Below are 18,840 nucleotides of genomic sequence, written 5' to 3'. Positions count from 1 at the left end.
AGCCCGGCACCTACGGGCGGAAGAAGGCGCGTGGCGGCAGCCGCCGGAGCTGAGCGGGCCCTGAGGGGAAGCGGCTGAGTCACGGCGGGGCCGGAACGCGGTCAGCGGGGAGACAGCCCGACTGCCGGCGGCTCCTGCATCAGTGAGCCGTGACGCTGGGCGGCCGCACCTCCAGGGCAGTCGGGAACCACCCCTGACGGTGACCGGAAGCGCTGAGTCAGTGCTGGCGACACCCGCGATGCCGGCGGGGAGGGCGGACGCGCGGCTCCAGGGCCCCGGCGCCTCCGGCTCCTGCGTCCCGCGTCGGAGCAGCCTGCGCCCCGGGCTGCGCCGGAGGATCCCGGGCCACCCAGGCACCACCACCCATCAGAGACCAGATTAGGCTCAGGTTTTCGGTGCTCCCGCCTGGGGACTGGAATCTGAGACAGAAATTTGACATCTTGAAGTAGCCCCAAGCAACAGATGCTCGGTGCAGGTTTCAGTGGGAACTCCTGACCCTGTGACAGAAGTGCTGTGTCTCAAAGACTGAGTGGATTTTACTTGCCCGGGACCAAAACTGATTTGCGTGACTCAGTGCCAAAGTTTAGTAACTAATAATTAAAACAAAACACACAATTATTTTTTAATGCAAGAGCAAAACTTAACAGAATTCAAAGAGAAAAAATAAACCTTGGTTTCTGAGATAAAGTTTTAACAAGGTGGGAGCACCGTGAAGGGAACTTTCTAGAGACCCCTGATAAACTTGATCTAAAGGTCTTTCTCCAGTTTCTCCCCACTTCTACACTACTGAGGCCAGAACCCAGTTTTGTATAGTAATGCTTTATTGTTTTTGTTCAAATTTCTTTTCTTAGTCAAAAAACAACACTACAGAAATTGAGGGGAGGTGTGCGGAAATAACACCTAATTACAGTCCCTTAACCAGAAACCACAATTACTTTTGCTTTTCTCTTTATGTTAATGTTCAGAAGAAGAGATTTTTACGTAGCTGCAACAGAACTATCATTTTCTATTTTACTGTTATCAGGTAATGTTATATTAACATTGGCCCATTTCTCACAGAACTTGAGGATCATTATTTTAAAGAACTGCATTATGCTCCTCACATAAACTACTAAATTATCCTCCTGTTGGGATGCTTGTAGGTTATTTACTGCTCTTTACTTATGTCTAACTGTCAGCGTTTGTCCTTCATCTGGAAACATTCTCAATAGGCAAAATGGTGGAACCATATGAGGACAAGTGGCTGCCAACCATTGCATTTTCTTTTTAAGAGTTGGCATCATTTCCCCAAATCGTCTTTTGATATTTTATCCCTCTTGAATAATCACAGCCTTTCTTTAATACTATAAGGTATACATTTAAAAAGATTAGACCTATAAACAACAAGGTCCTACTGTATAGCACAGGAAACTATTCAATAGGTAGTAATAACCTACAATGAAAAAGAATATATGTATATGTATAAATGAATCACTTTGCTGTACACCAGAAACTAACACAACATTGTAAATCAATTATACTTCAATAAAATAAATAAATAAGATAAATAAAAATAAAAAGATTACACTCTTGCAGGAGTCTGACAGAAGTGGGATTCAGAGTTCTGTTGTGAGACAGTTTCAGATTTTCATCAAGCAGTTTGTGTTCAAGTGCTACTGTCTTCTGTGTGACTCAGAACAAGTTACTTAACCTATCTCAGCCTCAGTTTTCTCATCTGAAAAATGGGATAATAATAGTACATACTTCATAAATTGCTGTGAGAATTAAATGAGATCATATTTGTAAAGCCAATGTTAGAATGATGCCTGCACATAGTGATCAATAAATGGTTACTTATAAATAAATATTACCGTCTTTTTGCTATTCAGGAGAACAATGGCTCTGTACTAAGTAATGACAGGCACATCGCCACGGCCACCAAAGTTGAAATGGTAGAAGTGTTTCCTTTTAAACTTTTCCCATCATTTGAAAGTCAACTTGATGTGTAAGTCTTCTTAATCAGATCAGTAATTTTATAGAGAAAATGGAGAAAGCTGAAAATAGGTATAACGTCACAAGATCTTTTGAACAAAGTTTCATATTTAGAAACTTGGACCTATCTGGGGCAGTGGGAGTGAAGGTTGGGGGGAGGGGAGAAGAAGAAGATCAAGAAGCTGTTACTTTTCATCTTTTTAAAAACATTTTTTCTTTGGGGAGGAGTTAATTAGGATTGATTGATTTAAATAGAGGTATTGGGGATTGAACCTAGGTCCTCGTACATGCTAAGCACAAGGTCTACCACTGAGCTATACCTTTCCCCTGTTAATTTCATCTTAAGCTCTTACGCATTACTTTGTAACCATGCATATATATTACTTACTTTTTCCCTGTTTTGGATCTGTGGCCTGAATGCTTGCTTTTGAGTTAGTCGGCTTGTTGGTTCTTCAAACTGAAAACTAATCTGAGTTCCACATGTGATTCTGGTGTAACACGCATTAGAATTTTGCTTTTTCATTTTTCTTTTTTAGGCACTGTTTCCAGCTGGTGCTATTCATCCATCCATTTGACATGTATTTGTTAAGTGGTTATGGTGCCAGGCACTGTGCTTGGAAATGAAGACATTCTTCAAGCAGACAACCAAAATTTACAACACATTGTTTGCCAGCTACATAGAATGAATTTTTGTTAAAGACTTACATGATTGCTGGTCCTTGCCCTTGTGCTAGTGAATCTTGAGGTGATCTGACAGAATGTAGCTTTCCTCACGACAGAGCTGGACCTAGAACATTCTATTTTAGACTTCAGAGTCCTGCAAATGTGAAATAGAGATAAGACTAATTTTGGGCGCTGTGGTGAGGGAATCTCTTCCACCAACACTGCTTTTCTGGAGCTCTGCCCAAAGATAATGTTATACCAAAGGGCCCTGTGGGCACTTTGCTGAAGAAATTATTCGACTCAAATCAATTCACTTAAAAAATCATGTATTGAGTGCTTACTACTTATAAGCACTGGGGTAGGAGTGGGAGATGAGTCAAATATAAAAACAACACAGACCCTGAAGCTCATTATCTTTTGGGATCTTAAATCTTCCTGAAGATTGCTCTGATCCAGGCACTTCTTGGGGGTGGGGATGCTGAGTTGGTGGAGCTCAGTTGGTGGAGAGCATGCTGAGCATGCATGAGGTACTTGGTTGAATTCCCAGTACCTCCATTTGAGAAAAAAAAAAAAAATAGAAAGAAACCAAAATGATCCAGGCACTTCTGTTTTAAAAGTCTTGAATGGGTCTCTTTTGCTTTTAATTTTTTTTTTCTCATGTCAAAAGGCACTAAATTTAACTGAGTACTGGACACTATGCTAGGGATTGATGATACCATTTCAAAAAATTACCTTACTTAAAGAAAAAAAATTACATTATTGGTTGCAGTGTTGTTGATGGTATCTTCATCACGAACACAACACACATACCAGTCTGAATTATAGCTGTAACATCGATAACTTTGCCACGTACTATTGCAAGTATCTGACTACTGCTTTATGACTTCTAGTGTAGCTGTCCATGAGAAACTGCATATTGAAATACACATTATTTTATTATAAAGCATTTTCCTTTTATTTCTTCCTTGCATAACAGTTAAATCACTATATTGATTTTTTTTTTAAATATGTGTGTGTTGTGGGGAAGGTATAGCTCAATTAATAGAGTGCCTGTTTAGCATGCATGAGGTCCTGGGTTCAATCCCCAGTACCTCCATTTAAAAAAAAAAGTAAATAAACCTAATTACCTCCCCCCAACAACAACAACAATAAATAAACAACAAAATTTTTTTTTCAAATAAATAAATAAATAAAATATGTGTGTGTTATTAGCCTATAATATCTATGGACCTCATTAAGAATAGTTGAGGGGGGAGGGTAATAGCCCAGTGGTAGAGCACATGCTTAGCATGCACAAGGTCCTGGGTTCAGTCCCCAGTACCTCCATTAAAATAAAAACAAAACAAAACAAAAAATCTCCCACAGTCTCATCCCCAGTACCACCATTAAAAAAAAAAAAGAGTAATAAAAAAATTTTTTTAAGAATTAAAAAAACAAAAGTAGAGAGGACATTACAAAAAGAGGTCTGATAGGGTTGAGAAAAACTGGCCTAGTCAAATCTTAATGATTCATCCTGGCACTTATGGCCACCATTGTCTTGTCTCAGGTTTATTTCTCTTTGCTATACCTAGGATCAGGCAAAGTTGCTTCACTTGATATTCCCAGTTTTGGAGCAATGCCTTCCACTCCCACAGCTCTGAGGTCACCTTGTTCTATGCCATTGGGCTCTGTCACCTTTGACACATCTAATTGATCAGTCTATTCATAGTTTGTCCAATTGCTCAAGAGAGATGTTCAATAAGAATGATAATAATTAACCAGATCAATCAAATTTTCTCTTGCCAGGATTGAATTTGAGACCCAGACAGTCAAGTAGTTAATGGCAGGGTCAGAAGCTGAAAGACACACAGAGAAAAAACTGTAACCAGAAGTTATGACACAGCAGAAGTCAGGAGTAAACAGAACTCTTGAGTATGCAGAAACAAAATGAGAAGTTAAGTGGTATAGCAGGAGCAGCAGATGCAGAGATAACATCCTTACATAGTGGCAGACCATAGAAAGGGGTCCAGACAAAATACCTGATCCCTGGAGCTGCCTTGGATCCACTATAACCTTCCAGTTCCCAGACGGAATTTAAACCCCTACAAAGCCTCAGTCCTACATGATTGAGATTACTGTCTTCTTTATTTTCCCACATAGCCTTTATCACTTAAGGTAATGTGATCTTTGCAACCAAAGATCCTAACTACCACCTTCTCCCATTTCTGTGCCTCTGCCGTCTCCTCTGCTTACAGTGTTCTTCCCTCACAGTCTAGTTTTTGCATATTTCAGTGTTATGTATCCAGAGTGCAGCTCAGATGCTACCTCCTCCATCCTGATATTTTAGCTGCAAGTAATGGTTCAGCTGCAAGTAATAGCTTCCTCTCTCCTCGGAGCTCCCATTTCTACTTTTAAGAATATTTCTCACTCCCAACTCTGTTATATAAGAGCATCACCTCTATTAGATTAGAAGTACCTTGAAGTAAATACAATGACAATTGCATCTCCTACCTTCATAACAGAGCTAGATAGAGCCATACATAAAATAGGTGCTTAATTATTTACTACTCCTTCTACTGGTACGTTGCCTATCCTCTCCCCATTTCTCAGATCTTAATTCTTTCACGGTGTCAGTTATCTTTAAGAACATGGCACTGAACCAGGACTGGCTTGCACATAGTAGAATTTCAATATACATTTGCTGAATGGAAGATCCAACTTTCACTTGATATCTAGGTCAGCATCATGTCCTGTTCACTGGACATCTCAAAGATATACCCAAATATTTCAAATTAAGTATTTTCATTAGCAAAACATGCTCCTCCTACTGCATTGTTGGTTTCTTCTAATGGCATTACCACCATCCAAGTCACTCAGACTTAAAAACCCTAAGTCAATCAAACAAACCAAATCCAAAACCAAACAACAACAACAAAACCAAGCTGAATTTGACCCATGGGTCAAACACCTGGTCTAGAACCCTAGAAACATGTGGCAATTCTCCTTTTGTAGCTTATAAGAGACACCACACAGTGGTTCTCCTTACCATGGATTCCTCTGGTGTATCGCATCTACTGAGTCACATGACCCAAGTGGCGGGACAGCTTTCTCTGTTGCTTGCAGCTGCTACAGAGCATACAGTTGTTTGGGCCTCTGTAACAAGGCCCTCTCTTGCTCTTCGTCTCACTCAAAAGTGGGAGCTTTTCTAGATACTCAATAAACAAATAAAATAGTATTCCCAAAATGGTACATGCTGCTCTCATAATTAAAAGAGGTCCACCAAGCAGTTTCTTTTGCTGTTTCTTAGCATAGGGTGGAGCAACTTGGGATGCCACAAACCATTGGATCCCTAAACACTTTACTGATGTGGCAGTCTCTAAAATTTTCATGCTTTTACATGGCCTACATATATATTCCTAGGGCTTTTGGGGGAATATTTATCACTCCTGTTCACCAGGCTCAATTAGTATGATGTTTTTACTATCAGACCAGTGTGATGGTCTGTAGAATGTTAAGCGATCAAGGCCACTACAGACTATACAGTGATAGAGCAGGAGAGTTAAATAAAACAATCCTGGGGCAAGACAATAAATGGGTACTAATGTGTTTTCCACTAAAGACAAACTGGTTTTGCCCCTTAACTTTCTACAGAGCCATCGCCACTTACTAATTGCTAGAAGCTGTGCTGATGGGTTGCTAGTTCCTTGTATTCAAACTTCAAAAGAGCCATCCCCAGCAGGATATTAGGACCAGCTCCAAGTGTGCTCTTGCCAGAACTCTGAATCTGAGTCTTGGCAAGTGCCTCCATGTCAATAAATTCTCACCTATTTAGTCTTATATTCCACGTCCTTCAAGATACACTCCTTTGGTTTCTGTTGGGACATTATAGCAAAATCCTATACTTTTGGTGTGTAATTTATTTTCTCTTGGAGTAGAAGGGATATTCCCCCTCCTGGGCTATGCTGAAACATAACCCTGTTATCAGTATAATGAGCCTGGAGCAATGAAGGGTAGATCTTAAGGACATCTGCCTCAGGTTAAATCTTTGCGGGGGTCCTCAAGTGAGGGGAGGCTCTTCTCCTTCAGCTAGGGAAGGGAGCTGCTTCTGCTAGCCTGGAGGATTTTAAGAGAATCCAGAGGTTCAAAATTCTCATGCTTATCACACACACCCACAAAAAATTCTAGTGCTTATCCATCTATGTATCTTTGTCCCAGATCCGGGGTCCACCTTCTTCCTATTAGGGACTGGCTTTGACTTAAGAGATCTATTGAGGCTTTGAAGCAATGCTGCCTTTCTGATGAGAACCCAGGCCCAATTTTCAGCACAGGCTGCCCTATTATTTCAGGCATTGAGTCTCCTGAAATGCTTTTCCGAATGAAATGTCATAAAGGCCCTCTTGATTTCACAGCTAAGCTAAAGTTGTTGATTGGCTGACAGGAGTTTGTCTTTTTCCTTTTTTCTTTAAGTTTCCTAATGTTTCCAATGTTAAAAAAGTGAACCCCCTCCACAGTCCTCATAATAATCACCACCTCATACTCTTCCTGAGCTGTGGCCATGGTATACATAGCCAACATTTCCCTTTCACCTGCACCTTATCCAGATCACCCTTAGTAAATGCCGTGCTAGGCAGGTCAGAGGCATCACTAATCCAGTTTTCAACAACAATGGAGCCCTCATTAGGTGATGCAATTCCTTCCTAAGATTCTGCTTTCTAAGACCATTTTATGTAACACCTTTCTTAGCGTGGGTTGCCCTGAGAGCAGAGCCTGAGACAAAATCTTACATGATTACTTCAGAGTGTGATTTCAGAGGGCAGAAGTGACGGACAACGTGGATTAAAACAAGGAAAGAGGAAGAAGCCAATATAAAGGTGGGCTGTGCAGTTAGCTACTGTTCTGGACAATTGGGTACTAGATCCTGTGAGACCAACTGAGGGATTATTTGCAATGCATCTCAGGACTATCCACCTAAGGGAGGAAAGAGAGAAACATTTATTTGTCCATTCCTGTTCTCATTGGTTAAGGGTTGCCTCACAAGGCTTAAACCTCCTTGGCCACTTCTGGGTTGTGATGTGGAAATACCCAGCAGGTGCCCACAGGATCCCAAGAAGTGTAATCAGACAAGACCTTGGATAGGAAGTGACAGGTAAACTTCAGGCCTGGAAAGAGGTGCTGTCAAGTTGCACCTGCATGAAGGTGGTTGAAACTGCACAGAATTGGTCACTACAGCTATAGCTAGGAGGATTTGAAGTCGTGCATAAGTGCTGTATGAAAGCTTTACGTGCATTTTCTCATTTCTCACAACTCACTGAGATAAATACCATTATTATTTAAATTTTCATAATGAGAAACTGAGTCTCATTGAGCTTAAATAACTTGCTCAAGGTCATACCACCACCTGCCATGTGGTATAGTTCAGATTCAAATTCAAGCTTTCTGATTCAAATCTGAGCTTTCTAACCACTCTACAGTACTCTCTTAAAAAGTATCTTAAGCTGTAGCACAAAGCCTAACATAATGCTTTTCCATTTTGGCACTAACTGACCTTTCTGAATTCCTCTCTCATTACTGTCCTCCCCTTTCCACTTTGAAATGCCATGTACTCTCATTATTCTGTCCCTATATACACCTGCTATGCCTTCTTACTGCAATGCTCTTCATTCTAACCCATTTAGAGTAGTATCTCTTTCTCATCCTCTAAGTTCAGGAATCATGATATATAGTCAGCTGAAAAGTCCTCCTAGACTGCTTACAAATTAATAATTTTGACGTATATGGTCCTTCCTTCCATTTTCCTGCCTTGCTTTTTTCCTTCTTTCCTTACTACTTTTTTGGATCTCAGATGTGAAGAGTTGAGTTAATTATAATCTCAGTTCATAGCACATTATCATCAGTGGTCCATGTGAGACCGCCCTCTCCCTTTCCCCCTCTTCGTTTGTGACTTATTATCTCTTTCTCTTCGATGGGCAACTATTTTCATATGTTTGATGTGTATCCTTAATTAATCATTATCCTTGTAGAACATAAAATATTATTTTGTGTAAGTACTTTTAAATGTCAATTTTTAATGAAAAAAATTACTGAGATAAAGAGAATCATTTCATGATGATAAAGCTTCAGTTCCCCCTGTAAATAACACAGTCCCAAATATGTAGTACAAACTGACTGACAGAATTCTAAGAATACATTTAGAAATCCACATCATAGGTGATTTCTTTTTTTAATATTTGAAGAAATGAAGAGGAGTTAGGAAAGAAAAAGAGGACTAAGAATGTTACAGGCTGAATAGCATCCTCTCCAAAATTCATACATTAAAGCTTTAACTATCAGAATGTGTTTGGAAATAGGGCGTTAAAGGAGGTAAAGTTAAAGTGAAGCCATTAGCCCTAATCCAACCTGACTGGTGCCTTTATAAGAAGAAGTTAGGACGCACAAAAAGAGACACCAGGGGTGCAGTGTCTATAAAGGAAACACTCTGTGAGGACACAGTGAGAAGACAGCCATTTCCAAGCCAAGGAGAGAAGCCTCAGGAGAAACCAACCCTGCTGCCACCTTGATCTTGGACTTTTGGCCTCCAGAACTGTGAGAAAATAAATTTCTGTTGTTTAGGGGGAAAAAATGTGACAATGGGATATTTTTTATTTTTTAACTTTTTATTTTGATATTTTTAATTTTTAAAATTTTAATTGTTTTTTGTGGGGGGAGGTTTATTTTAATTTTTTATTTATCATTTTTTTAATTTTCAGACTTTAGAAGAAGAGTTCAAGAATTCCTATATACCCTTCACCCTTCTCAATGTTAACTTCTCAATGTTAACATTTTACCACATTTGCTGTATCATTCTCTCTGCATATATTTCCTCCTTTCTTTTTCCTGCACGTATTTTTTTCTTGAGAGTAAGTTGCAGACACGATACCCCTTTAATGCTAAACTCTTCTATGTGTGTTTCCTAAAAATATATTAGGTCATCTTTGAGGACTTGTTTTTAGATTTTGTCAACTTGAATCTAGCACTGGTTTGGAGTCATACGATATATATTTTTGTGTGTTACTTCTTTCATTCAGCATTGTCAGGGAGATTCACCCATTCTATGTGTGTATCAATAGTTTGTCCTTTTTTGTTGTAATGTAGTATTCCACTGTATGATTTTATTTATCCATTCTATTAATAGATATTTGGGTCATTTCCAGTTTTGAGCAATCACAAAGAACACTGCTACAAACATTCTTCTGCATGTCTTTTGACAGACATAAACTCTAGTTTCTTTAGGGTGTACATCCAGGGTCATATGTATGCTTAGTTTTTAGTTGGACCTGCCAAAAACATTTACCCAAAGTGATTGTTCCAAGTTACACTCCACCTGCAATGCATGAGAGTTCCAGTTGTTCCACATCTTAACCAACACTTTGTATTATCAATCACTTAAATTTTAGACATTCTTTAGATGGTTAATGCTACTTTATGGTGGTGTTAATTTGCATTTCTTTGATGACTTAATGATGTTGAACACATTTTTATATGTTTATTGTCCCCTTTGTTTTTCTCTTTTTCTCTTGTGAGATGTCGATTTAAGTCTTTTGTATATTTTTAAATTGAGTTGTCTAGTTCTTTTTTTTTTTTTTTTTTTTTTTTTTACTGATTTGTAGGAATGCTTTATATATTCTGGATATAAGTCCTTAGGTACTTGGATTTATGTATTTTATTAGCTTGCCACGATTTATTTATTATTTTAAAATAACCTTTTAATTTAGAATAGCTTTGCAGAATTACTGCAAATATAGAACAGAGTTCCACTGTACTCCACATCTAGTTTCCTCTATTATTAATATCTTATGATGGTATGGTACATCTGTCACAATTAATGAAACACTACCAATACATTATTATTAACTGAAGTCCATACCTTATTTAGATGTCCTGTTTTCCCTAATGTCCTTTTTGTCATCTAGGATCCCATCTAGGATGCTACATGGCATTTCACATGTCTACTTAGACTCCTCTTGGTTACGATATTTATTATTTTTCAAAACTTTATTATTATGCAATTATAGATTCACAGGAAGTTGCAAAGAAAGTACAGAGAAGTCCTTCATCCACTTTCCCCATTACATCTTATATTAGCACAATATTAAAACCAGGAAATTGACATTCGTACAATGTGTGTGTATAGTTCTATGTCATATTCTCAAATGTGTAGGTTCATGTAGCTACCACTGCAGTCAAGATACAGAGCTATTCCATAATCACATCTCCCTTGTGCTACCCTCTTTTTAGTCATACAACTTCTTTTCCCCCCTTATTCACCACCATATCTAACCCTTGATAACCACTCATTTGGTCTCCACTTACACACTTTTTTCATTTTGCTACTATTGATTTTTTAATTGACTCTATTTTTTTAGAGAAGTTTTAGGTTTATAGAAAAAGTGATTAGAAAGTACAGGGAGTTCACATATATCCCTTCACCACTCCCCACACAATTTCCTCTATCTTTAACATCTTGTGTTAGTGTGGTACATTTCTTATAACTGATGAGCTGATACTGACATATTATTAACTGATGTCCATAGTTTACTATAGTGTTCATTCTTTGTGTTGTACATTCTATGGATTTGACAAGTGTATAATAACATAAATCCACTAGTACAGTATCATACAGAATAGTTTCAGTTCTAAAAATCCCCTGTGCTCCACCAATTCATCCCTCTCTCCCTCCCCTGAGTCCTTGGCAACCACTAATCTTTTCTCTTTTTTCATAGTTCTGCCTATTCCAGGATGTTACATCGTCAGAATCATATAGTATGTAGTCTTTTCATATTGGCTTCATTCACTTAACTGTATGCATTTAAGCTTCCTCTGTGTCTTTTTGTGGTTTGATCATTCATTTCTTTTTATTGCTCAGTAATATTCCATTGTATGGATTTACTGTGCTTTGTTTATCCATTCACCTTTTGAAAAAACATCTTGGTTGCTTCCAAGTTTTGGCAATTATGAATAAACTTGCAATAAATATTTATGTACAGATTTTTATTTATATGTGAATTTTCAACTCATTTGGGTAAATACCAAGGAGTGTGATTGCTGGATCATATGGTAAGAGTATGTTTAGTTTTGTAAGAAACTGCCAAACTGCCTTTCAAAGTGGCTCTACCATTTTGCATTTCCATGCAGCAAATAAGAGTTCTTGTCACTCCACATTCTTGTCAGCATTTGGTGTTGTCAGTGCTTTGGATTTTAGCCATATACTACAATAGTTGTACAGTGATATCTTGTTGTTTTAACTTGCAATTCCCTAATGACATATGATGTTGAGCATCTTTTCACATACTTATCTGCCATCTGTCTTCTTTGAAGTATCTGTTCAAATTACCATTGGTTAAGTTACCTGCACTCTTTGAACTCTGCATGCAGGACTTGTGCTAATTGCTTGATATACATGATCTTACAACAGTCTAATGATAGAATTGCTGTTGTTCCTATTTTACAGAAAAGAAAATTAAGGCCCTCAGTCATGTCAAAACTAGGAAGTTGTAGAGTCAAGATTCAACACACGTCTGTTTGCCTTTGAGGGTAATGTTCCCTCTACTAAATCATAATGGTATTGAAGCTCTATGGCTAAATAGAATAATTTTTGCAAGTTAAAAGCTAGTTTTTTTTCTGGGTCAGTTCTCAATTAGATTGCCTTCCTAGAAAATGAAATCTACCAAATAAGCACCCGCAGGCCTCCTTCCTGGGAAATAGGTAATCTGACCTCAGGTCAGAGTTTTCCGAGAATTGGGGTCAAAGCTACATGTGTTCTGACTTTGTTTCCCTTTTCAATCTGCTTGTTGTGCTGGCTCTGCATATTAAAGGACTGTGCAAAGTAAGCATCTCTCTCCCACATTATGAGTGAGCAGGTAAAAGGAAACTTTTTCACTGTAAATTAAAAGAATAATCCTGATATGTGATTTCTCCTTTGATCTTCATGATTATCCTGAACACTTTGGGTGATAAAGAGAATATCCACCTGTCCACAGTAGCTAAAAATTGCACGAAGAATCTTCTGCTTCCAACCATGGTGGAGTAATAGTGAACACAATACCTCCTATTGTAAACAACTAGAAACTGGACAAAATATTTGTGAAACAACTATTTTCAGACTTCAACCAAGGAGCAGATTAGGACTGCGATCCTTGAGAAAAGAAAACAAATAAAGTAAGCCCTATAGTTTTCACCATTTTCTGTCTGAAGGCACAATCTGGACCATAGGGCAGGAAGGGGGTTACCATAAACAGTATTGTGGTCTTACTGAGTCATGGAGACAGAATTTGAAGTTTAGGGAGGCCAAGGTGAATGCAGATAGCATGGTAGGGTTTCTGAAAGGAGGGGACTCCACAGAAAATGAGCTCAAGAAATTCACATGGAGTCCCCCTGAGTCTTTGTTGAATATTAGGGTGTTTATATATAGTGTGAAACTTCAAAGATTAGGCAAATAGTAACCAGGAAGCTGTGAACTGAATAGTTCCTAGAGTTCACACAAGGCTGGGACATAGGCTGGGACCCCACCAGCCAGACTTCAGACACCTTGTTGATCACTTGGGATATCAATAGAACTGCAAAAGCCCATACCATAGTTTTACTGTAAAATAGTCCTATAATAAATGCTAATTCAGATTTACCCTTAGAAGCCTTATAAACAAGACTTGAAGGTGTCAAGCTGAACCACAAATAACTTAATTGCCCACCAAGGACAAAGCCCAACATTTATTAAAGAAAGACAAGAAAATTATTCAGTCAATAACATAAAATTTATAATATGTAGCATCCAATGAAAAATTACCAGACCTGGCAAGAAGTAGCAAAATGTGGCACAAATTACTAATATCAGGAATGAAAGAAGGGATATCACTACAGATACTGAAAGATTAATATGTGAATATTATGAACCACTTTATGCTAATAAATTAGACAACTTAGATGAAAGGGACAAATTCCTTGATAGACAGAAATTGCCAAAACCAACTTCAAAAAAAGTAGGAAATCTGAATAGTCCTATAGCTATTAAAACTTAAATTCATAATTCAAAATCTTTCTAAAAAGAAAACTCCAAGGTTCAGATAGTTTCACTGTTGGATTCTACCAAATATATAAGGAAGAAATAATACCAGTCCTACACAAATTCTTTCAGAAAACAAAGGAGGAAGGAGTAAATTTTATGAGGCAAGCATTACCCTTATACTAAAACCAGGTAAAGCCATTTAGGGAAAGAAAACTACTGAGCAATATTCCTCATGAAGACAGACGTAAATACCTTCAAAAATTTAGCTAATTTAGTACAGCAATATGTAAACATGGTAATACACTATGAGCAAATAAGGCTTATTCTAGGAAAGCAACTTGTGAAAATCAATTAATATAATTCACCACATTGAATGCAGTTTGGTGCGGCCATTGTGGAAAACAGTATGGAGATTCCTCAAAAGACTAAAAATAGACTTACCATGTGACCCAGCAATCCCACTCCTGGGCATATATCCAGAGGGAACCCTAATTCAAAAAGACACCAGCAACCCAGTGTTCATAGCAGCATTATTTACACTAGCCAAGACATGGAAACAATCTAAATGTCCATTAACAGATGACTGGATAAAGAAATTATGGTATATTTATACAATGGAATACTACTCAGCCATAAAAGATGATAAAATAATGCCATTTGTAGCAACATGGATAGCCCTGGAGATAAGCCAGAAAGAGAAAGAAAAATACCATATGATATCACTCATATGTGGAATCTAAAAAAAAAAAAGACAAATGAACTTAATTATAAAACAGAAACAGACTCACAGACATAGAATACAGACTTGCTGCCGGGGGGAGGTGGGTAGGAAGAGATAAACTAGGAGTTCAAGATTTGCAGATACTGACTAGTATATATAAACACATAAACAAGTTTATACTGTAGAGCACAGGGAAATATATTCAATATCTTATAGTACCTTATGGTGAAAAGAATATGAAAAAGAACATATGTATATTCATGTATGACTGAAGAATTATGCTGTACACCAGAAATTGACACAACATTGTAAACTGACTATAACTCAATAAAAAATATATAATTTACCACATTAACAGAATAAAGAAAAAACTCATATAATAATATATATAGCTCTTGAAAAATATTTGACATAATTCAACACTATGTTCATGTCAAAAACTTTAAGAATATTAGGAGCAAGTGGGAACTTTTAAAATCTGATAAAGAAAATTTGTGAACAGTCTATGGCTAAAGAATAGGAAAAAAAAAACTTCTTATTTGCAGAAGACCTAATTATGTGCACAGAAAATTCTAAGGAACATAGAAAAGAAACTACTAAAATCAATAAGCTAGCTTAGCAGAATTGCAAGATGCAAGGTCAAAATACAAAAATCAATTGTATTTCTTGAAACAAGCAACAGCAGTTGGAAAATTATACTTTAAAATACCATTAACAATAATATAAAACATGGGGACATATTTAAGAAAATATATGCCAATCTGTACATTGAAAACTAACAATATTACTGAGAGACATTTTTAAAATAAATATCTAAATAAATAGAAAGATATAACATGTTTGTGGATTACAACACTCAATATTGAGATATTAATTTTACCCAAATTGATGTATGGATTAAATGCAATATCTATCAAAATCCCAACAGACTTTTTAAAATCTCTTTAAATATTTTCTCAGGTCCTTTCTTTTTCTTCTCTTTCTCAGACCCCTATAATGCAATATTAGTTCACTTCATCCAACAGACTTTTTTAAAACTAGAAATCAACAAGCTGAATTTTTCAAATGTATTTGGAAATGCAAATAACCTAGAATAGTCTAAACAATTTTGAAAAGGAGTAACAAAGTTGGATGACTTACGCTACCTGACTTTAAAGACTTACTAGAAAGCTTCACAAATCAAAACATGGCATAGGGACAGATAAATAGATCAATGGAACAGAATAGACAATTCAAACATAGATCTACACATATGTATTTAGTCAACTGATTTTTCAACAAAGTGTCAAGGTAAGTCAATGTTCAAAGGGTAAACTTTTTAACAAATTGTACTAACTGGATATCCATATGCAGAAACAATTAACTCAACCCTTACCTTGCACCATACATACACAAAAATAATTCAAACTGGATCACAGACCAAAACATAAATGCTAAAACTGTAAAATTTCTAGGAGAAAACATAAGAGAAAATCTGTACAATCTTCAAGTGGGAAAGATTTATTACATAGAACATAAAAGGCACAATTATGAAAGAAATAATAGATGAATTGAATTTTATCAAAACAGAAAACTGCTTTTTGAAAGATCAATTAAAATAGAAAGACAGACTTAAAAGAAAACTGGAAAACAGAAATCTGACAGAGAGAACTGTACCCAGAGTATCTTACAACCTAATAGCAGTAAGGCAACAACCCAATTTTAAAAATAGACAAAACAGATACTTCTCAGAAGATCATAAAATGGATAATAGCACATGAAAAGATGCTCAACATTATTAAGTCATCAGAGAGATGTATACTACCCATGACATGCTTAATGACATATCCACTCCACTAGATACACTTAAAAAGACTGAGCATTCAAACTGTTGATGAAGGTATAAAACGATGAAATGCCCATAATTGTTGGTGGGAATGCAAACTTGTACAATTTCAGAAATGATTGAGTTTCTTATAAAGTTACATATATACTTACAGTACAAACCAGCCTTTTCATTCTTAGCTATTTATCAGAGAAATGAAAACATATATCCACACAAATATTTGTACATAAATATACATATCAGCTTTAGTCACAATAGTGAAGAGCTGGAAGTAACTCAAAGGTCCACCAGTGATGAATGGATAGTTGTATACCCAGTCAATAGACTACCATTTAGCAACGAGGAGGGAACTACTGATACATTTAACATCATAGAAATAATCTCAGAAACACTATAGTGAACGAAAAAAAAAAAGCCAGACATAAGAAGTGCTTACTGAATGCTTCCATTTACATGAAACTCTAGGAAAAGCAAATCTAATTGATAGTTAATAGAAAGCACATTGGTGAGTATATGTGCATGGGGCTGAGTATATAAGTATTGACTGGGAAGAGCTGATGGATATAAACTATATGTCAATGATGGTGGTCTTACATGGGTGTATAACTTTGTGAAAACTTGTTGAATTGTATGTAAATTATATCCTTTTTGGTTTGTTTGTTTTTTAATGGAGGTACTGGGGATTGAACCCAGGACCTCGTGCATGCTGAACATGTACTCTACTACTGAGCCATACCCCTATGTAAATCATACCTTGATGAAGTTGACCTTTAAAGATTTTTATATGATTTAAGGCATAAACTTCAATTTTGTGTAGGTCAGTGTACTTAAAAGAAATGCAATAGTAAAATGGTCTTCATGTGACAGTTTCAACACAAGATTGTCTTTTAATCTTTCCTTGCATACACTAAGCTTTATAAAGACACATATGTACCAAACTGCTGAAAGTGCAAACTTACAGCTGCTGGGAAGGATGCTTTGCAGAGTCTCCATTTCTTCACTGCCTATAGCTCTCCTTCCTTGTTCTCTTAGCTCCTTTTCTCCTCAGCCTTTTCCTTAATACCAATAACAATTTATGTTTATACTGAGCTTTATAATTTCAAAGCACTTTCCAACCTCATTTGATCCTCAGAATAATTTGGGGAGCCTGGGGTAGAATTATTTACTCATTTTATAGATGATGGAAACAAAAAATGAGGGCCAAGGGGAAGGGAAGGATAAATTGGGAGTATGGGATTGGCGATACAAACTATGTATAGGATAAACAACAAGGACCTACTGTATAGCACAGAGGACTATATTCAATGGCTTGTAGTAACCTGTAATGAAAAATAATATATATAAATATATATATACACACACACATATATATATGACTGAATCACTATGCTGTAACCAGAAAGTAATACAGCATTGTAAATTTTTTTAAAAATTAAAAATAATTTTAATGTCAAAAAAAAATGAGGGCCAATAAGGTACAAAAGATTTAGCCAAGGCAGCACAGCTTGTACGAGCCTCAGAATGTAATCAGTAGCTCTTTTCTTAGCTTCCATGTCTTTTTTTTACCCCCTACACTTTAAATTGTTTATAGTAAAAATCTCACCAGGTATAAAAATGAATCCCACTTAGTTACAAAGATAATGATTATCTTTATTGAGAAAAACTAAATTTCATGAAAAATTTTGTCTGAAATGTTTTAGATATCGGAAATAGGCCTAACATAGGCAATATAGGATGTGGGCTTTCAGTAATTACAGGATGTCTTGACAAAATCCAGTCATGTCAGACAGATTAGACCAAGTCTTAAGATGTCTTTGAGTGCTAGACATTTATGCTCAAGGGCCTTGTCATTGGTGTTCACCCACAAAAGCCTCCAGTGGAGGCTGTAAAGGAAAGATTAACTCTTTTTATTCCCTCATAGCTATTACGGTCACTCCCTGAACCTCTCCCCCTCCTCTTACCTGCAGCCAGACAGGCTTTTTCTGTTTGACTAAAAGAACCATTATGTTTATTATAAAATCAGTTAACCAAATCACCACTGCATTGTTCCTTATCTTTTCTTGATTTTTGTGGAACCTCACCCTAGCTCAAAACTAGCTCTGAAACCCAGTGTTTTATACCTCCCTGCATTCCTTAGACTAAGTAGCCCAAGCAAGCATAGATATGTATATTCCCTTTGGCACTGGGTACTGGGATTGAGGGGTGAGGTAGGGTTCTCTATTTATGTTTATACTGGCCTAACATGGTGCTTTTCCTTTTACTCTTCCTACTCTTATTTATTGATCACACGCTCATTTCTATGCCTGCCACAAAGAGACAGACATGGTCCCTGGCCTGGAGGCAATGACATCTAAATTACCAGTCATATAAGTCACATTTTCTGTGTTAGTAGTTTAACAAAATAAAAATAAACCTATAAGTAAGTTGGGTGTGGTAACTGCGCCGCCAGCTCTTGAATGGTCCTGAAGCCAAGCTCCTTGTCTGGATAAAGGAACTCTGGCTCCCTAGACAGGGTCTAGTACCCTATGGGCTCTACTCTCTTTGAAGCATGAGACGCAGGTCCCCACTCCAGCTGTAGATCTGCAAACCTTGCTGGATCTCAGTTCCCAGTACTATAGCTTAAAAGCAATCCCCCATAACTCC

At 37.1% G+C, this 18,840-nt stretch overlaps 1 long non-coding RNA gene across 1 annotated transcript in view; it reads left to right on the top strand.

The window, feature by feature from the left end:
* The window catches only part of LOC141578862 (uncharacterized), a 34,847-nt gene extending 29,979 nt beyond the window's left edge, over positions 1–4,868 (top strand). The window contains exon 3 of the long non-coding RNA XR_012509684.1: positions 2,508–4,868. This is a non-coding gene — a long non-coding RNA (uncharacterized LOC141578862). The remainder of the gene's footprint in view (positions 1–2,507) is intronic.
* Positions 4,869–18,840: the final 13,972 nt, after the last annotated feature.

Source organism: Camelus bactrianus, chromosome 10 (genome assembly GCF_048773025.1).
Source record: "Camelus bactrianus isolate YW-2024 breed Bactrian camel chromosome 10, ASM4877302v1, whole genome shotgun sequence".
In the NCBI taxonomy this organism is placed as follows: Eukaryota; Metazoa; Chordata; class Mammalia; order Artiodactyla; family Camelidae; genus Camelus; species Camelus bactrianus.
The sequence above is the reverse complement of the archived record's forward strand: the minus strand, read 5'-3'. Positions and strand labels throughout refer to the sequence as shown.